At 37.2% G+C, this 20,557-nt stretch overlaps 1 pseudogene; it reads right to left on the bottom strand.

Annotated features, from left to right (window-relative positions):
• Window positions 1–875: 875 nt before the first annotated feature.
• On the bottom strand, window positions 876–19,788 carry LOC120233957 (annotated as a pseudogene).
• Between the last annotated feature and the right edge of the window lie 769 nt (window positions 19,789–20,557).

The following is a 20,557-nucleotide window of genomic DNA, read 5'->3' as shown; positions in this document are numbered from 1 at the left end:
GGGGAGGCACAGAGAGAGGGAGATGCAGATTTTTTTTTTAAGGCACCAAGTTTAATAGGGTAGACAATATTTGCTTCTGCATTCACACTTAAGTTTTCAATTACATTTTTTTAATGTTTTTTTATTTATTTCTAGGAGAGAGAGAGAGAGAGACAGCGTGAGCAGGGGAGGGTCAGAGAGAGCGGGAGTCACAGACTCTGAAACAGGCTCCAGGCTCTGAGCTGGCAGTTGGCACAGAGCCTGATGCGGGACTCGAACCCACGAACCATGAGATCATGACCTAAGGGAAAGTCGGACGCTTAACCGACTAAGCCACCCAGGCGCCCGTTCAATTATATTTTTAAAAAATGGTGCTGCTTAAGCTATGAATGTTTTACCAAAAAATTACTTTAATAAATATCACAAATGCTAAAAATCTAGCTAGGTTACCATGCCAGATATTATATAACCAAGACAAACTCAAATTTATAATAAAGGCAACTTGCATTCAAAATGTACTCTACCCTTATATTTTACTAAAAGGGCAAACATCATGAATTAACCCAGCTACTTGCTTGAATTTCAAAAGTAACCTGATTCAATATGAAAATAAGAAACTGTCTACAAATCTGACAGTAATGAATTGCAATATACACCACATACAGAAGTCGTACAGAGCGACAAACTCTTGTATAAAACAAAAATATTTTAATACCTTTAAAATTCAAATTTTTCTTCAAAATCATTCATGAAAAAGATTCTCAAGTGAGAATGAACACCTCAATTAGTTAAGCATCAGGAAGCTACATTACAGCTATTTAATATAAAAAGAGACATCTTTCCCCAGTCATTTCCTTCTAATGTCTCTGTTCTGAAATCATACAGACTCACTTCTCTCCACTCCCCATTCCACCATTTCTTCAGATCATGAAAACTGAATTTGTTGAACACCAGAAATCTCTTGATATGACGTTGTATAACCATAACATTTTGTTGTTGACCATCTGCAGTTATTAAGCCCGCTGGTAATTGGTTAGTAAATGCCTCCTCTGTAAATTCTTCACTTAATCCATCTGTAGTCGTGACTGCTCCACCAATTCCTTTCTCTTCTTTCATAGCCTCTCAAAATTTCTGAAGGTCTAATTTTAGAGGTTCTACACAACTGTCAAAGCCTAAGGTAGACGTGGCAAAGAGGTATCTTCTCTGTTGACTGTCTTCCATTTCTCTTGATGGCATCTTTCACTTGCTTCTGATGTTATAATGCTGATGAACTCACACATTCTTGAACACATTCTTTGGCATCTTTTGCAATCTTTCACGTTTGAGGTATGGCATTTTTCATTTTCCTTGCTACATCTGCAATTGGAAGATATGTAATTGTTTTCTGAAACTTTCTTTTGAACCATTTGTGTCTTCATGATCATTCATGCCATCCCCCTTATCGTCGTGGGGCTGTATCACATAGTAGCCTCCTCCGATGTAGTCTGCAGAGATACCCAGCTGGGAAGTGTCTGTATACTCTACATACCAATCCCTTAACAAATACTTGATACACAAATATTTTATCCCATTCTGTGAGTTGCCTTTTCAATGTTTAAAGTGTCATTTAACATTTTTTATCAAGTTCAATTTGTCTATGTTTTTCTTTAGTTTTTCCTTAGTAAATGCCTTTGGTGTCATTTCCAAACATCATTTTCAAATTCAGTGTCATAAAGCTATTATCCTTTGTTTTCTTTTAAGAGTTTTCTCACTTTAGGACTTACATTTAGACCCGTGATTCATTTTGAGTTAATCTGTATATACGGTGTTAGATCAAAGTCTAATTTCATAATTTTGGATATCCACTTTCCCCAGCACCATTTGTTATAAAGAGTGCCCTTTCCCTATGGAATGGTGTTGGTACTTTTCCACAAATAATTAGAACAAGTATGTGAGAATTTATTTCTGGGATCTCAATTCTATTCCATTGGTCTATATATCTCTAAGTCAATACCACCAGTTTTAATTACTGTAGCTTTTAAAAGTGCTAAAATCAAGAAGTAAAAATCCTCCAGTTTTGATTTTGCTGTGAAAAATTTTTTGTTTGGCTATTTAAGGTTCCTTAAGAGTCCAGTCTACGGCCATACCACCCTGAACGTGCCCAATCTTGGCTAAAGTTCCTTTAAGAGTCTATATGAATTTTGGGATGGCTTTTCTGAAGAAGAAAAAAAAAAGTCATTGGGATTTTGATAGGGATTCCACAAAATCTATAGATCACTTTTGGTAGTATTAACATTTTCACAATATTAAGTTTTTTTCTAAAAAACAAAAAAAAACAAAAACAAAAACAAATAAAGTAGCATATGTTTTATTGATTCAAATACTATAAAGTAAAGGAGTTCTTTTGGCCAAGTTGGAAGAATAGAAGGTTTTATTCCTTTATTACTCTGGTTTTCAGACTATAATTTAATCTGAAAAGCAACATTTTTCCCTTGCTAAAGGAAAATGAAATTCAGAAAGGAAGACTACTAAAAGAAAAAATCCTAAGAAACAAAACTTGTGGAAATCAAACCCAGAATTCTGAGAAGATGTTTTAGAATTTGAGCTTGATTAAAAACCAGTCCTTTTGAGAGCTGAGAAAGTAAGATGGAGGCATAGGAGGACACTAGGATCACCTCATCCTTCAAACACAGCTAGAAAGCTATCATTCTATATATGAATACCAAATACCCAATAAATCGACCCAAAGATTGGTAGAACAAACTGCACAATTAGAGGGACAGAAAAGCTACATCAAGGAAGATAGAAGGGGAGTTCTGGTTTGGGGGAGAAACGGATCACAGGTGCTATGCAGGGAAGGGAAACCCTGGTCACAGACAAAGGTGAGAGCAAGTAAGTGTAGGGCACAGAGATACACATAAGGAGAACATTTACCCAAAGCCACTGGCTGGGAAAAGGAATGGGGCGAATTTTCATGAGTTTTTGCAAACAGCAGGGCTCAAAGACTGGATTTTTAGAGGCCAGCAGGCTTGGCTGGTATAAAGCCTTGAGGGTGCTGTCCTATACCTGCAAAGAAGGAAATCAAAAAAGCCTAGGGCAGACACTGCAGTCTAAGGTGCAGAGGGAGAGACTGTTCACTCTTCTTGCATCTGTGAGAGGTGGTTTTTGCAGAGACCCCTCTTCAGGGATAAAGGAGGCAGTGGGTGCCATTTTCTTCCCCCTCCCCTCAGTATAGAATCAGAGAAACCTTCTGAGAGAGGCTAACCTGGACACCAGCTGCTTAGCCCGAGCTTTTTTTTTTTTAATTTTTAATGTTTATTTATTTTTGAGAGAGAGACAGAGCTTGAGCAGGGGAGGGGCAGAGAGAGAGGGAGACACAGAATCTGAAACAGGCTCCAGGCTCAGAGTTGTCAGCACAGAGTCCGATACGCAAATCAAACCCTCATACCTAGAGATCATGACCTGAGCTGAAGCCTGATGCTTAACTGACAGAGCCACCCAGGCACCCTAGCCTGTTTTTTTTTTTCCATATCCCATGTTCCTGTGCTCTGGTATGACTGTCCTTCTCGATAAAACCTGCATCCATCCCAATGCAGCAAGATACTTCCCCAAAAGAGCAGGACAGGGACCCCAACACCAGGTCCTAAAGTTTGGAGTATTAAAAGTCAGCAGGCGTGGCTGGGATAGAGCCCAAAGTGCACTGTGCTTATCCAGGCAGGTAACATGAAAAGAGCAATCTGAAAAATGCCTGGAACATACAAATCAGCAAGGAAACAATGGCTTTGAATGACACACTGGGCCAGACTTTTTGGATATATGCAAAACATCCCAAAGCACCAGAAAACACATTCATTTCAGTGCACATGGAACATTCTCCAGAACAGATCACATACTAGATCAGAAGTTAGGCCTCAACAGATACAAAAAGATTGATATCATACCATGCATATATTCTGACCACAATGCTATGAAACTTGAAGTTTCAACCATAAGAAAAAAATTGGAAATACCATAAATACACAGAGTTTAAACAACATGCTACTGAAGAATGAATGAGTCAACCAAGAAATTAAAGAATATATAATGAAAATAAAAAACACAAAGGTCCAAAACCTTTGGGATGCAGAAAGAACAGTCATAAGGATAATATATGGCAGTATAGGTCTATCTCAAGAAGCAAGAAAAAAAAATTCTCAAATATACAACTAACCTTAAGCCTAAAGGGGCTAGCAAAAGAACAAACAAAGCTTAAATCCAGAAGAAGGGAAATGATAAAGATTAGAGCAAAATAAATCATATAAAAACTGAAAAAAAAACAGATCAATGAAATCAGGAGATGGTTCTCTCCAAAAAATAAAATAAAATAAAATAAAATTGATAAACCCTTAGCCAGACTTATCTAAAAGAAAAGAGAAAGAACGCCCTAAACCCAGTAGAAGAAGAGAAATAGTAAAAATTAGAGCAGAAATAAACAACAAAGAGACCAAAGAAACAATTGAACAGATCAATGAAACCAAGAGTTGGTTTTTTGAAAAAGTAAACAAAATTGACAAACCTCTAGCCAGGCTTATCAAAAAGAAAAGAGAGAGCACCCAAATAGACAAAATTATGAATGAAAATGGACTTATTACAACCAACCCCTCAGAAATACAAGCAATTATCAGGGAATACTATGAAAAATTATATGCCAACAAATTGGACAACTTAGAAGAAATGGACAAATTCCTAAACACACACTCACTACCAAAATTCACACGGGAAGAAATAGAAAACCTGAACAGACCCATAACGAGTGAAGAAATCGAATCAGTGATCAAAAATCTCCCAACAAATAAGAGCCCTGGACCTGATGGTTTCCCTGGGGAATTCTACCAGACATTTAAAACAGAATTAATCCCAATTCTTCTCAAGCTATTCCAAAAAATAGAAGTCGAAGGAAAACTCCCGGACTCATTTTATGAAGCCAGCATCACTCTGATTCCCAAGCCAGACAGAGATCCAACAAAAAAAGAGAACTATAGGCCAATATCCTTGATGAATACGGATGCAAAAATTCTCAACAAGATCCTTGCAAATCGAATCCAGCAGCATATCAAAAGAATCATCCACCAAGATCAAGTGGGATTCATTCCTGGGTTACAGGGCTGGTTCAACATTCGCAAATCAATCAATGTGATCCATCATATCAATAAAAGAAAAGATAAAAACCATATGATCCTGTCAATAGATGCAGAAAAAGCATTTGACAAAATACAGCATCCCTTCTTAATAAAGACTCTCGAGAAAGTTGGGATAGAAGGAACCTACTTAAACATCATCAAAGCCATCTATGAGAAGCCTTCAGCTAACATCATCCTCAACGGGGAAAAACTGAGAGCTTTCCCCCTGAGATCAGGAACACGACAGGGATGTCCACTCTCACCACTGTTGTTTAACATAGTGCTGGAAGTCCTAGCATCAGCCATCAGACAACAAAAGGAAATCAAAGGCATCAGAATTGGCAAAGAGGAAGTCAAACTTTCACTCTTCGCAGATGACATGATACTCTACATAGAAAACCCGACAGACTCCACCAGAAGCCTACTAGAACTGATCCAAGAATTCAGCCAAGTTGCAGGGTACAAAATCAACGTACAGAAATCGGTTGCATTTTTATACACCAACAATGAAGCAACAGAAAGAGAAATCAAGAAACTGATCCCATTCACAATTGCACAAAAAACCATAAAATACCTCGGAATAAACCTAACCAAGGATACAAGAGATCTGTATGATGAAAACTATAGAAAACTTATGAAGGAAATTGAAGAAGACACAAAGAAATGGAAAAACATTCCATGCTCATGGATAGGAAGAATAAATATAGTTAAGATGTCATTACTACCTAAAGCACTCTACACATTCAATGCAATTCCAATCAAAATTGCACCAGCATACTTCTCAAAACTAGAACAAACTATCCAAAAATTTGTATGGAACCACAAAAGACCCCGAATAGCCAAAGTAATACTGAAAAATAAAACCAAAACGGGAGGTATCACCATCCCAGACTTCAGCCTCTACTACAAAGCTGTCATCCTCAAGACAGTATGGTATTGGCACAAAAACAGACACATAGACCAATGGAACAGAATTGAGAACTCAGAAGTGGACCCAAAAGTATACAGCCAACTGATCTTTGACAAAGCAGGAAAGAATATCCAATGGAAAAAAGACAGCCTTTTTAACAGATGGTGTTGGGAGAACTGGACAGCAACATGCAGAAGAATGAAACTAGATCATTTTCTCACACCATGCACAAAAATCAACTCAAAATGGATAAAGGACCTGAACGTGAGACAGGAAACTATCAACACCCTAGAGGAGAAAGCAGGAAACAACCTCCTTGACCTCCACCGCAGCAACTTCTTACTTGACACATCCCCAAAAGCAAGGGAATCAAGAGCAAAAATAAACTGTTGGGACCTCATCAAGATTAAAAGCTTCTGCACAGCCAAGGAAACAACCCAGAAAATTAATAGGCAACCAACGGAATGGGAAAAGATAGTTGCAAATGACATATCAGATAAAGGGTTAATATCCAGAATCTATAAGGAACTCACCAAACTACACGCCCGAAAAACAAACAACCCAGTGAAGAAATGGGCAGAAGACATGAACAGACACTTCTCCAAAGAGGACATCCAGATGGCCAACAGACACATGAAACGATGCTCAGCATCCCTCCTCATCAGGGAAATACAAATCAAAACCACACTGAGATACCACCTCACGCCAGTCAGAGTGGCTAAAATGAGCAAATCAGAGAACTCTAGATGCTGGCGAGGATGTGGAGAAACGGGCACCCTCCTACACTGTTGGTGGGAATGTAAACTGGTACAGCCCCTCTGGAAAACAGTGTGGAGGTTCCTCAGGAAACTAACAATAGAACTCCCCTATGACCCAGCAATAGCACTGCTAGGAATTTACCCAAGGGATACAGAAATGCTGAGGCATAGGAGCACATGTACCCCAATGTTCATAGCAGCACTCTCCACAATAGCTAAAACATGGAAAGAGCCTAAGTGTCCATCAACAGATGAATGGATCAAGAAGATGTGGTTTATCTATACCATGGAATACTACATGGCAATGAGAAACAATGAAATCTGGCCATGTGTAGCAACATGGATGGACCTTGAGGGTGTTATGCTGAGCGAAATAAGTCAGGCAGAGAAGGACAAATATCGTATGTTTGCACGTACAGGAGGATTAGGAGGAACTTGACGGAGGAACAAGGGGGAGAAGAAGGGCGGAAATGGTGGGGGAAAGGGAGCGAGGCAAACCATGAGAGACTCTTGAATGCTGACAAAAACTGAGGACTGATGGATGTGGGGGGGAGGGGGGGATGTGCATGGAGGAGGGCACTTTGGGGATGAGCACTGAGTGTTATGTGGAAACTAATTTGACAATAAACTATTTGTAAAAAATAAAAAGAAAAAAAATATTAAAAAAAAAGAAAAGAGAAACACCCAAGTAAATAAAAGCACAGATGAGAGAGGGGGAATAATACCACAATACAACCGATACCACAGAAATACAAACAATTATAAAAGAATATTATGAAAAACTATATGCCACCAAACTGGCAATCTGAAAGAAAGAAATTCCTAGAAACAAACTACCAAAACGGAAGCAGAAAGAAATACAAAACTCGAACAGATCAATAACCAGCAAAGAAATTGAATCAGTAATCAAAAATCTCCCAGCAAACAAAAGTCCAGGGCCAGTTGGTTTCACAGGAGAATTCTACCAAACTATGAAAGAAGAGTTAATATCTATTCTTCTCAAACTATTCCAGAAAAGAGAAATGGAAGGAGAATTTCCAAACTCATTTTGTGAGGCCAGCATAATGCTGATTCAAAAACTAGACCCAAAGACTCCACTAAAAAAGAGAACTATAGGCTAATAGCTCTGATGAACATAGATGTAAAAATTCTCAATAACAGTACGTTAAAAGAATCATTCACCATAATCAAGTGGAATTTATTTCTGGGCTGCAAGAGTAGTTCAATATTCACAAATCAATCAGTGTGATACACCACATTAATCAAAGAAAGAATAAGAACCATATGATACTCTCAATACATACAGAAAAAGCATCTGACAAAGTATAATATCCATTCCTGATGAAAACCCTCAACAAAATACAGAAAACATAAGTCACCATAATAGAGGTTATATATGAAAAACCCACAGCCAGGAATAAGAAAGAGGACAGGGATGTACACTCTCACCACTTTTATTCAACATAGTACTAGAAGTCTCGGCCTCAGCAAACAGACAACAAAAAGAACTAAAAGGCATCCAAATCAGCAAGGAAGAAGTCAAACTTTCACTATTTGCCCATGACATGGTGCTCTATAGAAAGCCCAAAAGATTCCACCAAAAAGTTGCTAGAACTGATATGCAAATTCAATAAAGTTGCAGGATATAAAATCAACATACAGAAATCTGTTGCATTTTTATACATCAACAAGAAAGCAGTAGAAAGAGAAATCAAGGAATAGATCCCATTTACCCAAAAACCGTAAGATACCTACCTAGGAATAAATCTACCCAAAGGCAAAGACCTGTATTCTGAAAACTATAAAATATTGATGAAAGAAACTGAAGAAGACAAAAGAAATGGAAAAACATTCCATGCTCATAGATTGAAAGAACAAATATTTTTGTTTAATTTTTTTAATGTTTATTTTTGAGAGAGAACGAGAGAGAGGGAGGGACAGACAGAGTATGCATGGAAGAGGGGCAGAGAGAGAGGGAGACACAGAATCCATAGCAGACTTCAGGCTCTGAGCTGTCAACGCAGAGCCCAATGTGGGGTTCAAACTCATAAAATTGTGAGATCATGACTTGAGCCAAAGTCAGACACAATCAAATGAGCCACCTGGGTGCCCCATAAATAGCAAATATTCTTAAAATGTCTGTACTTCCCAAAGCAATCCACACATTTAATGTAATCCCTATCAAAATACTACCACCATTTTTCACAGGGCTAAAACAAACAATCCTAAAATTTGTGTGGAACCACAAAAGACCTTGAATAACCAAAGTAATCTTGAAAAAGAAAAGCAAAGCTGGAGTCATCACAATTCCAGAATCCAGGTTTTATTACAAAACTACAATGATCATGACAGTATGGTACTGGCACAAAAAGAGACACAAAGATCAATGTAACAAGCTACAGAACCCAGAAATGGACCCAAAACTATATGGTCAACTCATTTTCAACAAAACAAGAAAGATTATCAATTGAAAAAAAGTCTCTTCAACAAATGGTGTTGGGAAAACTGGAAAGCAACATCCACAAGAATGAAATTGGAGCACTTTCTTACACCAAACACAAAAATAAATTCAAACTGCTAGATGAAAAACCTACATGTGAAACAGGAAACCATCGAATCCTAGAGGAGAACACAAGCAGCAACCTCTTTGACATTGTCCATAGCAACCTCTTACTAGATATATTTCCCAAGGCAAGGGAAACAAAAGCAAAAATAAACTATCGGGATTTCATCAAAATAAAAAGCATCTACACATCAAAGGAATCAATGAAACTAAAAGGAAAATATGGAACAGGAGAAGATATCTGCAAATGACATATCTGATAAAGGGTTAGTATCCAAAATCTATAAAGAACTAATTAATATAATCACCACCCAAAGAAACAAATAATCCAGTTTAAAAAAATGGGCAGAAGACATGAACAGATGTTTTTCCAAAGAAGATATCCAGATGGCTAACATACACATGAAAAAATGTTCAACATCACTCATGATCAGGAAAATACAAACCAACACTACAATGAGGTATCACCTCACACCTGTCAGAAAGGCTAAACTTGACAACACAGAAACAACAGGTGTTGGTGAGGATAGGAGAAAGGGGAACCCTCTTACACTGTTAGTGGGAATCCAAATTGGTGCAGCCACCCTGAAAAACAGTATGAAGCTTCTTCAAAAAATTAAAAATAGAACTACCCTATAATCCAGCAACTGTACTACTAGGAACTTAACCAAAGGATACAAAAAATACTGATTCAAAAGGGATACATGCACCCTAATGTTTATAACCACATTATAAACAACAGCCAAATTACAGAAAGAACCTAAATGCCCACTGACTGGTGGATGAGATGCATATACATACATACACACACATGTGTGTGTATAAATATATATATATATATATATTTATACACACACACACACTGGACTATTACTCAGCCATAAAAAAGATGAAATCTTTCCATTTTCAATGACGTGGATGGAGCTAGAGTATTAGGCTAAGTGAAATAAGTCAGTCAGAGAGAGACAAAAACTATATGGTTTTGCTCATATGTGGAATTTATGAAACAGAACAGATGAACATGGGTTGGAGGGGAGCAAACCAAAAACAAGACTCTTAACTACAGAGAAAAAACAATGGTTACTGGAGGTGAGGTGAGGGGGAGATGGGCTAGATGGGTGATGTGCATTAAGGAGGGAACTTGTAGTGCTCAGTGCTGAGTGTTGTATACAAGTGTTGAATCACTAAATTCTGTACCTGAAATTAAAATCACGCTATATGTTAACTAAATGGAATTTAAATGAAAACCTGAACAAGGAAAAAAAAAATCCTTTTGAAGTAATGGAAATTCCTTATTTCCAAGAAGTAAGTCAATCAAGCATTTACTTTTATAGCAAGCTACCAATCTAACGCCAGGAAGAGTCCAGGTCTGTTGGCCTCAGAGGAGCTGGCCCAAACAGTTGGGCAATATTTTTAAAAAAATATTTTGCTACATTTTACTTGGGTCCAGGAATCAATGAACATTTTCAAGAAATTTAGTTATTGTATCACAACTGAAAATGCAAAGTACATGATAATTTTACTAATTTCTTACAGGATTGAAGTTGGAAAATTAAAATACAAGTTGACAAAACAATGACAACCTTAAATGATATTTGGAGGAAACATTAAAATTTTTACTACACGTTGACATATCTTACTGCAGAGACAGCCAAATTCAATATAAAATATGACAGAATATAACACTAGTAAAAAACACTTTGTTTTTAGTTGTAGTCAACCAAGCACAGACTTTTAAAGTAGGCATTAACAAAATAGTCACTAATCATAAATTCTGGTTGTGCAGTGATGTCATTTAGTAGTCCCAAGCCACAAAACTAACCTGTGAGTATAATTCATAATAAGTCCAAATCTAAAAATATAGGGCTTTAAAAACCCAGGCTAGGATTTAAAATATTCTATTACTTATAATATTCTAAGTTCTCTCCTATACCATAAACAAACATGGGTCATACACTTTGTTAAAGACACACATAAATCGTATTTGCTCAAAAATACTAAAGGCAACTCACTAATGCTTTTGCACTGTAGACTGTTCCCTTAGCATTTCATTTCCCTTTTCTCTTGTGTCTTGCCACCAGACCTCAGTGCCCAGAACTGCTTCACAAGCGCTACATCAAATCTTATCATCACCGTGTAGAAGAAATACACACAAGTTTAGTAATGGTAAATGTTTAAAATAAATAGGCATGAGGAGAATACATGGTATCTGGAATGGTATCTCAGTGTGGTGAGAACTTTGTATTTGCCTAATGTACTGAAAAAAAATTATTCAAGAAAGAGTACTCATGCAGGGGTGCCTGGGTGTTCAACTTTTGATTTTGGTTCAGGTCATGATCTCACAGTCCTGAGACTGAGTCCCACATTAGGCTCTGCACTGAGCATAGAGCCTGTTTGGGATTCTCTCTCTTTCTCCCTCTCTGTCCCTCCCCTACTACTCTTTCTCTCTCTCTCTCAAAATAAACAAACATTAAAAAAAGAAAGAAAAAGAAAGACTACCCATGCAAAGAAGGCTAGTCTTAGGAATAGGAGTTCTACTGAGAAAAGGCTTTTAAAATTATGCAGCCATTTGCATCATGAATTGAAATGAATTTCCCATAATCAATGTGATTCTTTTCCACACCTGGACCTGAACTTTCCTCAAGTGTTCTGAAAATTAGCACAGATGAGGGCCAAATATACTAAGAATGCTTCTCATATAACCTCCAGAAAAAAGCCATTCATGCGAAGTTGAAAGCATGTGAATTTCTTCCAAGGACCTAAATTAAAAAATACTTTTGAAGCAAATAAAAGATTTATAATTAAATGTCTATATAAGGATTATCATTTTGAAAACAGCAGTAGCACCTAGAGGATCCCTCGAGTCATGTTACCTAGGATCTGCCCCGGAAATTTTATGTTTACAAAAATATTTTATTGCTGGACTATGTACAAGAACTTGTACATATGAACTGGACACATGCTGGGACTTGGGGTGGAGGATATGGAGGGACTGGGAAAAGGCAAAGCAGGTGGCAGTCAGTTCTTTCATACATTGTTCTCAGAGTTAAATCATTCTTAGGTTTTACTCAGTTTCCCCACCATTTCTTTCAGAGGAAGAGGGAGAAAGCAGTACAAAGGAAGAGATGATGAAAATGAGGTAGCCTCACTGATTTTTAATTTTTTCCCCACATACCCTATACAAAATACTCAAGCTGTCTACATGCAGTACCAAATACAAGCAAATTCTAAGTTTTTCCCCACATTTTAGTGTCAATGTATGTAGCAGTGCATGGTGTTTTAGGGCTGAACCCACAGAACTGAATACACAAGTCACTTACTCACCAAACCTAACCATCTAATGACAAGTCACAAACTTCAAATGGATACTCTGTACACAAGGCTGCCAAGAACATTTAAGAAAAACAGCCTGATCTCTACCAGACTCAGTCTCTCTTGAATATACCACTCTCAAGGGAGCGGGAGTCCAATTTTGTTTAAATTGACAAGTGTGAGTATGTACAGGTGTGTTCTTATCAATACATATATGTGCAGAAGAAGAAACATTTATCTCTGAGAAGTGGGACTAGAGGTCTTTTAACTTTTACTTATAGTAATTTTCAAGGGATACAGAAGTAAAGTGAACAGCATAATGAACCTGTGTGCCCAAAATTTATCATGGAAAATACAGTTTCATCTAGATCCCACTTCTTTTCTCATTTAAAATCATTTTGAAGCAAACCTCATCATTTATCATTTTCCTACAAATGCTTTTCATTAATTTTTTATTGTACATATTTCCCGGATTTTTAATATAATTATTTATTTTTATATTAGGAGAAAAAATAGTAAATGCTATCAAATAAAAATATGAAATCCAAGGCAGTACCAAGAGACCATAAACAGCTAAAGAGAAATTGTAAACCAATATTAATAAGGAATATAGCTTATGATTATAATATTTATTGACTTGGCATTAGAGATCTCTTACTAACATTGCTTACTTCAATTATCTTTTTACATCTTACTGTTTTCAAATTTGGATCATGGACAGACCTTTCATCTGACAGTAAATAACACATGAAACAAGGATTAAAATACTGATTTCTTCCTCAATATCTGGCTGTTTATTTTCCTCATGCCTTCTCTGTTTTCTCGGTTCTGTATCACCATTAGCATCATCTGCACATTCTTATGTAATCCAAAAAGAATTCAAATGCTGAACGAGTCATGATCTACGGTATTTATGTATTTAAAGCCTAATGAAAACTGGGCACAATTCAGAGTAGCTTCAAAATATGTATTTACTATGTATAAGTAGTATGTATTAAATATGCTATTTGTTAACTGAAATATGCATTATTTTATAAAGGTTATAATGCCACGACCCTTTTTTAAAATTCTTATTTATTTTGAGAGAAAGAGAGAGAATGAACAAGTGGAGGAGGGACAGAGAGAGGGAGAGAGAGAATCCCAAGCAGGCTCCACACTGTCAGCACAGAGACAGACATGGTGCTCAATCCCGCTAAGTGTGAGATCATGACCTGAACTGAACCAAGAGTTGGATGCTTAACTGACTGAGTCACCAAGGTGCCCCAGTGCCATGACCTTTTTAAGAATCATATTAAATTTGAGATTTTAGGGGCACCTGGGTGGTTCAGTCAGTTAAGCATCTGACTCTGGATTTTGGCTCAGGTCATCATCTCACAATTCATGGGTTTGAGGCCCACATCAGGGTCTGTGCTGACAGTACAGGGCCTGCTTTGGATTCTCTCTCAGGTTCTCTCTCTCTCTCTCCCCTTCCCCTGCTCACGCATGCTCTCTCTCTCTCTCAAAATAAATAAATTTATTTTTTTTTTAATTTGAGATCTTAAGCAGAAAGTAAAATGAGCTTTTACTTAAAACTACTACCTAAATCCATTATTGGCCACCTGTTGGAAAATGAAAGGTGATTTGTAGTAAGCAGCGTCCCAGAGAGGCCTATCATTACAAATGCATCTTTGAAGAGATGTGCATTAACTGCACTCAATTGTATTCTTCCAGCTTGGGCCAAACTGTGTTAGGGGTCAAGTAGGGAATACAGTAAATGAGGTTCTTATAAGAGTAAAGGACCAAGTGAGGGGCGTCTGAGTGGCTTAGTCGGTTAGGCATCCGACTTTCGCTTAGGTCATGATCTCGCGGTTCGTGGGTTCGAGCCCCGCGTCGGGCTCTGTGCTGACTGTCAGCTCTGAGCCTGGAGCCTGTTTCAGTCTGTGACTCCCTCTCTCTCTGACCCTCCCCTGCTCACTCTGTCTCTCTCTCTCCTAGAAATAAATAAAAAACATTAAGAAAAAAAAAGAGTAAAGGACCAAGTGAGATACATTAAGAATGAACACAGTCTCTCCAAAACTTTGATAGCTAACAACAAAACTCTAACCCCTAGTTTAATGAAGTCAGTGTAATACAAACCACATACCCTTCTCCACAATGAGTAATCCTTACCTGAAGAAAAGCCTGAGATAGGGGCACCCTAGACCTCCCATGGGAAAGGGGTGGTAGCTCCCATTTACATTCATTTTCATCATGCAGGGGCGCCTGGGTGGCTCAGTCACTATGGCTCAGGTCATGATCTCGCAGTTTGTGGGTTTGAGCCCCGTGTCGGGCTCTGTGCTGACAGCTAGTTCAGAGCCTGGAGCCTATTTCAGATTCTGTGTCTCCCTCTCTCTCTGACCTTCCTCTGCTCATGCTCTCTCTCTCTCTCAGAAATAAATTAAACATTAAAAATTTTTTAAAAAAATAAATTTATTTTCATCAGGCAGTTCCAGTGTTCACAGTTTCACAGAGGAATGAACTTCAGGAAATAACCAAAGATGCTTTATAATCGAATCCTGACTTCAATCAAATATTACTGAAATCCTACTATCTGCCATTTTAGAATTGTATCCTCTTGGGACACCTGGCTCAGTCGTTTCAGCATCCGACTTTGGGTCAGGTCAGGATCTCCCAGTTCCTGAGTTCGGGCCCTGCATCAGGCTCACTGCTTTCAGTGCAGAGCCGACTGTCCCCCCTCTCTGGTTGCCCCTCTCCCCCTCTCTCAAAAATAAATAAAACATTAAAAAAGTAACTTAGAATTGTATCTTCTTGCCTTCTTTTTCAATCCTCCTGAAACAATCAAAAAGTGATGTTGCTAGGATTTCTAATTAAAACCTAAAGGAGTCATTGAGGAAATATATAAATAACCATCTCTGGAAAGAATCACCTTGTCACTTGTCTTCTGGATTATGAAAATATAGCTTTGGGACAGCCATGCTCCCTATAGAAACAGACTGTGAAATGTGCATCTCACTTGCAAAGCTGCTTTTACATCTGGTTGCTGTCAGGCCCAGCTACTGATCATCATTCTGAGGTGATTTCATCAATCAGTTACCAGGCACACACAACAGGCAGAAGTCAGCTACCATCACCACGCATCAGCCAGGGACAGTTCGAGCAGCACATGTGCACAACATGGCCGTCGAGAAAAGGGCATTTTAGCTACTAACCTCTGACCACCTTTGATATCACAACCTGAATTCACATCACATAAAACAATTAGGAAGATCAGTCCTTACAGAAGATCAGTCCTCTGTATGCAGAATGACAGAGAAGCCAGACAGTGGGCTCTAGAAACACCTGTTTTATTTGAAGCCAAACAAATTCTTAGGTGGCACCATGTACAGGGAGAACATATTATTTATTGAACACTCATACTACAAGAGAGCAAGAGGGCAAAATGATGTCTTAAATGAAATAACAAATCAATAAAAATTCACTCCATTCTACTTCAATAAGAATCTCAGAGGATTGTTGCCTGATTCCGTAATAAAAAAGGTATATTGCTTTGTGCGAGCACAGCAATAAACAGTTCATCTCTATACTTCTCGCTATGTCAGTGGAAGGCAAAGAATTCTTAATATTTAAAATGAGACAATTCAGGTGACGTCCCAGTTGCCAATGCAAACAATATACCCACATTTCAGTTGTTATACCTCTGTAATTTAATATTAATTTATAATGGACATTAGTCAGATCTTTCTATGCCTTTGCAAATCTCATGATGCTTCAATATAAAGTCTGATTTTTAAAAACTCTATATTTAAACAATCTTATAATCACATAAAACTTTTAGCATTCCCTAACAAACAGATATAAAAGTAAAACATTCAAAATAATATATAGATTGTCTACACATACTAATTCTTTTTAATAAAGTGCTGTCTTTGGTCAAAGAAATTCACAACCTACAACTTTATTTCTGCTGAAGAGGAGTACTTACAGACCTCTAGAGGCGAGCTTTACTATAAAGAACAGTGCTTTGAAGCTGGGAGTTGGGTAGCTTTTCCCCAAAAATGTATGGGTCTCCTGACAAGAATTTTAGTATTTCTTCAGAAATATCAAATGTTGTAATCTCAGATGACCCCACATATCACATCAGGTACAACGACAATTCATCAGCCCTGAAAACCAACACCAGAAAGAACAATACTACCTACATTCACATGTGATGTCTTTTTCCTCCAGGGTGAACAAATATATATCTTCTTGCATAGTATGTTCAAAATTGTCATATATGTCTATTGTGCTCCAGCATTAACGTTTTTAATTGTACTCTATTTATCCTTAAAAAATCACTAACACAAAATACACATCATACACTGTACTAAGAGCTTTACAAGTACTAACCCTTCATCTTTATAATAACCCTATAATATAGATGATATTATCATCCCTATTTCACAGATGAGAAAATGGAGATAAAAAGTCTAGTATTCTCCCAAGGTCATAGGCCTGTTATGAGGCAAAGCTGAGATTAGAATCTAGGAATCTGACTCCAGAAAACATCATGCTAACACCTTCTACTAGTCATGAATATTGATGAGGTAAAACCACTTCATGCAACTTTTCAGAAAGCTTAGACTGAGAAAATGATTCTAAAATTCCCCTGAAGGTTAAATATATACAAATAGTAAGAAAACTTCAGGAGGAAAAAACACAATGCTTTTCCCTACCAGATGCTTAAAAACATGAGGATTTAGTATACAAAGATGATCACTCAATTCAAATCAGCGATGAGAAGAAATAACCTAATAAATGGCACAGTAGTGACTGGCTAGTACTCAATCTGGGAAAACAATTTAAGATGTCTGTAATATTTATATATAAATATTTTAGTATATTAAAACACATTAATTAAAACATGATATCTTCATACTCTGTGTTCTAGATTCTGCCAAAGCAAAGGAGAAGACAATCATACCTCTAAGAATGTTTTACAATCAGAAACAAAAACACAGGTAATGTTTAGATAGTATCTGCTTTATACACCCAAAAAGATTTTTTTCAAATAGTCCCTGGGATGCCTGGGTGGCTTAGTCAACTAAGCCTCTGACTCGTGGTTTTGGCTCAGGTCATGATCTCACAGTTTGCGGGTTTGAGCCCCACATCGGGCTCTGTACTGACAGTGCGGAGCCTGCTTGAAATTCTCTCTCTCTCCGTTCCTCTCCTGCTCATGTGCACTAAATAAATAAATCAATCAATAAATCAATAAATAAATAAACAAACTAACTAACTAACTTTAAAATAGCCTCCAAGTGCTCTGGTCGAGATGTCTAGTACTACTCACATCTAATTCTCCTCTCTTTCCAAGTATATACAGTTTGCCGGGCTAAGTGACAGCCTCCAGCCAATGAGACAGAAAAACTCACAGTGCTATGACCAAAAATGTAACATATTGCAGATGGTGCTGGTAAACAGCAGGAGGGCTCCATAAGCTTGGGTCACGGAGTCGCTATGTGAAGCACAGTACGTGGTCACCTTCAGATGAAGTGCAGCATGAGGAAAAAATACACTTTTTATTTTCATTGAGCTACAGAGTTTCAGGTTTGGTTATTTATCCATGCTGCATAGGCTAGTCCATCCTAATTAGTATAAATGCTACCATGGCAAAATAATGTACTGACAGGGCTGGATTAAAGAATGATAGGTCATTTATAAAGCCACAGTGGAATTCAAAAGAACACTAGAGAGGGTAAGTAATAAATACTGTAAAATTCAAATAAAGAACTATCAAATTTGATGAGCTTTCCAAAACTGTAAAGGAAAAATACAAAAGTTGACTACACCAAAAAATTAATGATAAAATTAAAGATAATTTTTTTAACTTTTTAATGTTTTTTTTTTTTTCTTTCTGAGAGAGATAGAGTGTGAGCAGGGGAGAGAGAGGGAGATACAGAGTCCAAAGCAGACTCCAGGCTCTGAGCTAGCTGTCAGCACAGAGCCCGACGCAGGGCTCGAACTCATGAACCATGAGATCGTGACCTGAGGCAAAGTTGGACGCTTAACTGACTGAGCCACCCAGGCACCCCAAAGATAAATGATTTTTAGCATATGGATAACAGATCCATTATGGTCTTGATGAAGAGACTAAGACAAATAGAACATATAATTACCTAACACACTGTTAAACAGAGCTAAATAATGACCTACCTGCAGGATCAGTTGGAACAACACAGCACATACAAGTCAATAATAAAAAATAGAACAATGGGGCTGAGTTGGATGAAAGAATCATTCCAATAAAGAAACATGCAAAAAAAAAAAAAAAGAGAGAGAAATCAGGCCACAGATATCTGCATACAAATGAGACAATACATTCAAAAGATAAGAAATAAATAAGAAGGATACCAAATATGGCCTTGTGGCTCAAAATTTTAAACACTCAGCCAAATGGTATTCCTAATGCAAGTTTTTCTACAAACAAAAATATTCATAGGATTTATAAGAAACCAAGAGTTTAATTGCTCTCTATTTTTGTCAAAAACTTTAAAGGCCATAAACTACAGTGGTATCCCAGGCACCTTATAAAACCCTAAATAAAAAAAAAAGATCCTTTGAAGAAAACTTATTGCAACTTGATAGCATAAGAAGATTCTGAGGGTTTGAATACTAAATCAGAGTATGGAAGAGTTTGTATATGTAGGACACAACATTTATGCTCAACTTAGAAAACTGAAAGAATTATCATACATTTCATTTTCTTCATAGTTTTTTTTTTTAAAGGCTGCAGTACAATTTTTCACAGCTGGCAAGAAATTCAAGATCACCATCAGCAATAAGAAACACTTGAGTGAGAGGAGTCTGATTGGTTTGGATTTATTGATAGAGACTTGATTATACTTTATTTCAGAAAGTTCTCTCCATTGCAGTAATGAGAAAATAATCACTGTGCAAAAGCTTTTATCAACAAATATTTCATTCATTTATTGGTCCTCTGCATATTAACTGGTATGTAACAATAAATTACATATGCAATAACTTTCTGATAGCTTCCTAACACATTAATGGGAATAGAAATAATTTCCAATATATCTTACCTCCCAGGTCTGGAGTGTAAGTTTGTTTTAACTTGACATAATGTTTATCTTTGCCAGAATCCACATTCATACTCTATATTATGTACATTGTAATTGGTCAAAATCTTTACTAAATCAAAACAATCAGGTATCTTTTAACAAGATACAGAAGGAACAGAAGGTAAGGCATTCCCAACTGCTTAATAACAAAGGCAATCAGGATAAATCAAAAACAAAGACATAAGAAAATATAAGCAAAACCCCAACACCATTCAAAACTGACATAGCTGTGTGGTAACACATGCGTTAAGTGCCAAAGAAAAAGTTAATAATTGTTTTTTCAATGACAGAAGTGAGAAGGTCTTCAAGGAAGATTTGAAAAGATATGTATGAACAATTTTTAAATGTTTAAAACATTTTAGCAATATCAACATAAACCTGGAAACTTAAGAACAAAAAGATACATAAGCAAAATGTATCACTTTGCCCATTCCATTCCACCGCGTTTATCTTCAAGTCCTGAAGATACTACTGGGCTGGAAAGGATCCATTGGTATCACTCAATTTATGGTCATAACAGTGGCTGGCACCACCAGTTACACAGTTTTCCCCATCAGAAACCTGTGCATTAATCCTACAAGTCTTCCTCTTCCCAAATTACTATAGTCACTTAATCACAAAGGTTTGCTGATTCAGTCTCTCAAATTCCTCTTCAGCCTAACTTCTTATTCCTCTGCTACCTCAGACTTACCTTAAGCCTCCTTAATTCCTCACAGGGATCACGAAGAACTTTCTAAATGGTTTACCTAACCCTTCTGAAATTCACTATTCACGGAGAGTCACCTTTGAAAGTAGATTCC

The sequence above is a fragment of the Hyaena hyaena genome, unplaced genomic scaffold (genome assembly GCF_003009895.1).
Source record: "Hyaena hyaena isolate Hyena2069 unplaced genomic scaffold, ASM300989v1 scaffold_99, whole genome shotgun sequence".
Taxonomy (NCBI): Eukaryota; Metazoa; Chordata; class Mammalia; order Carnivora; family Hyaenidae; genus Hyaena; species Hyaena hyaena.
This window is presented reverse-complemented; position numbering and strand designations above follow the sequence as displayed.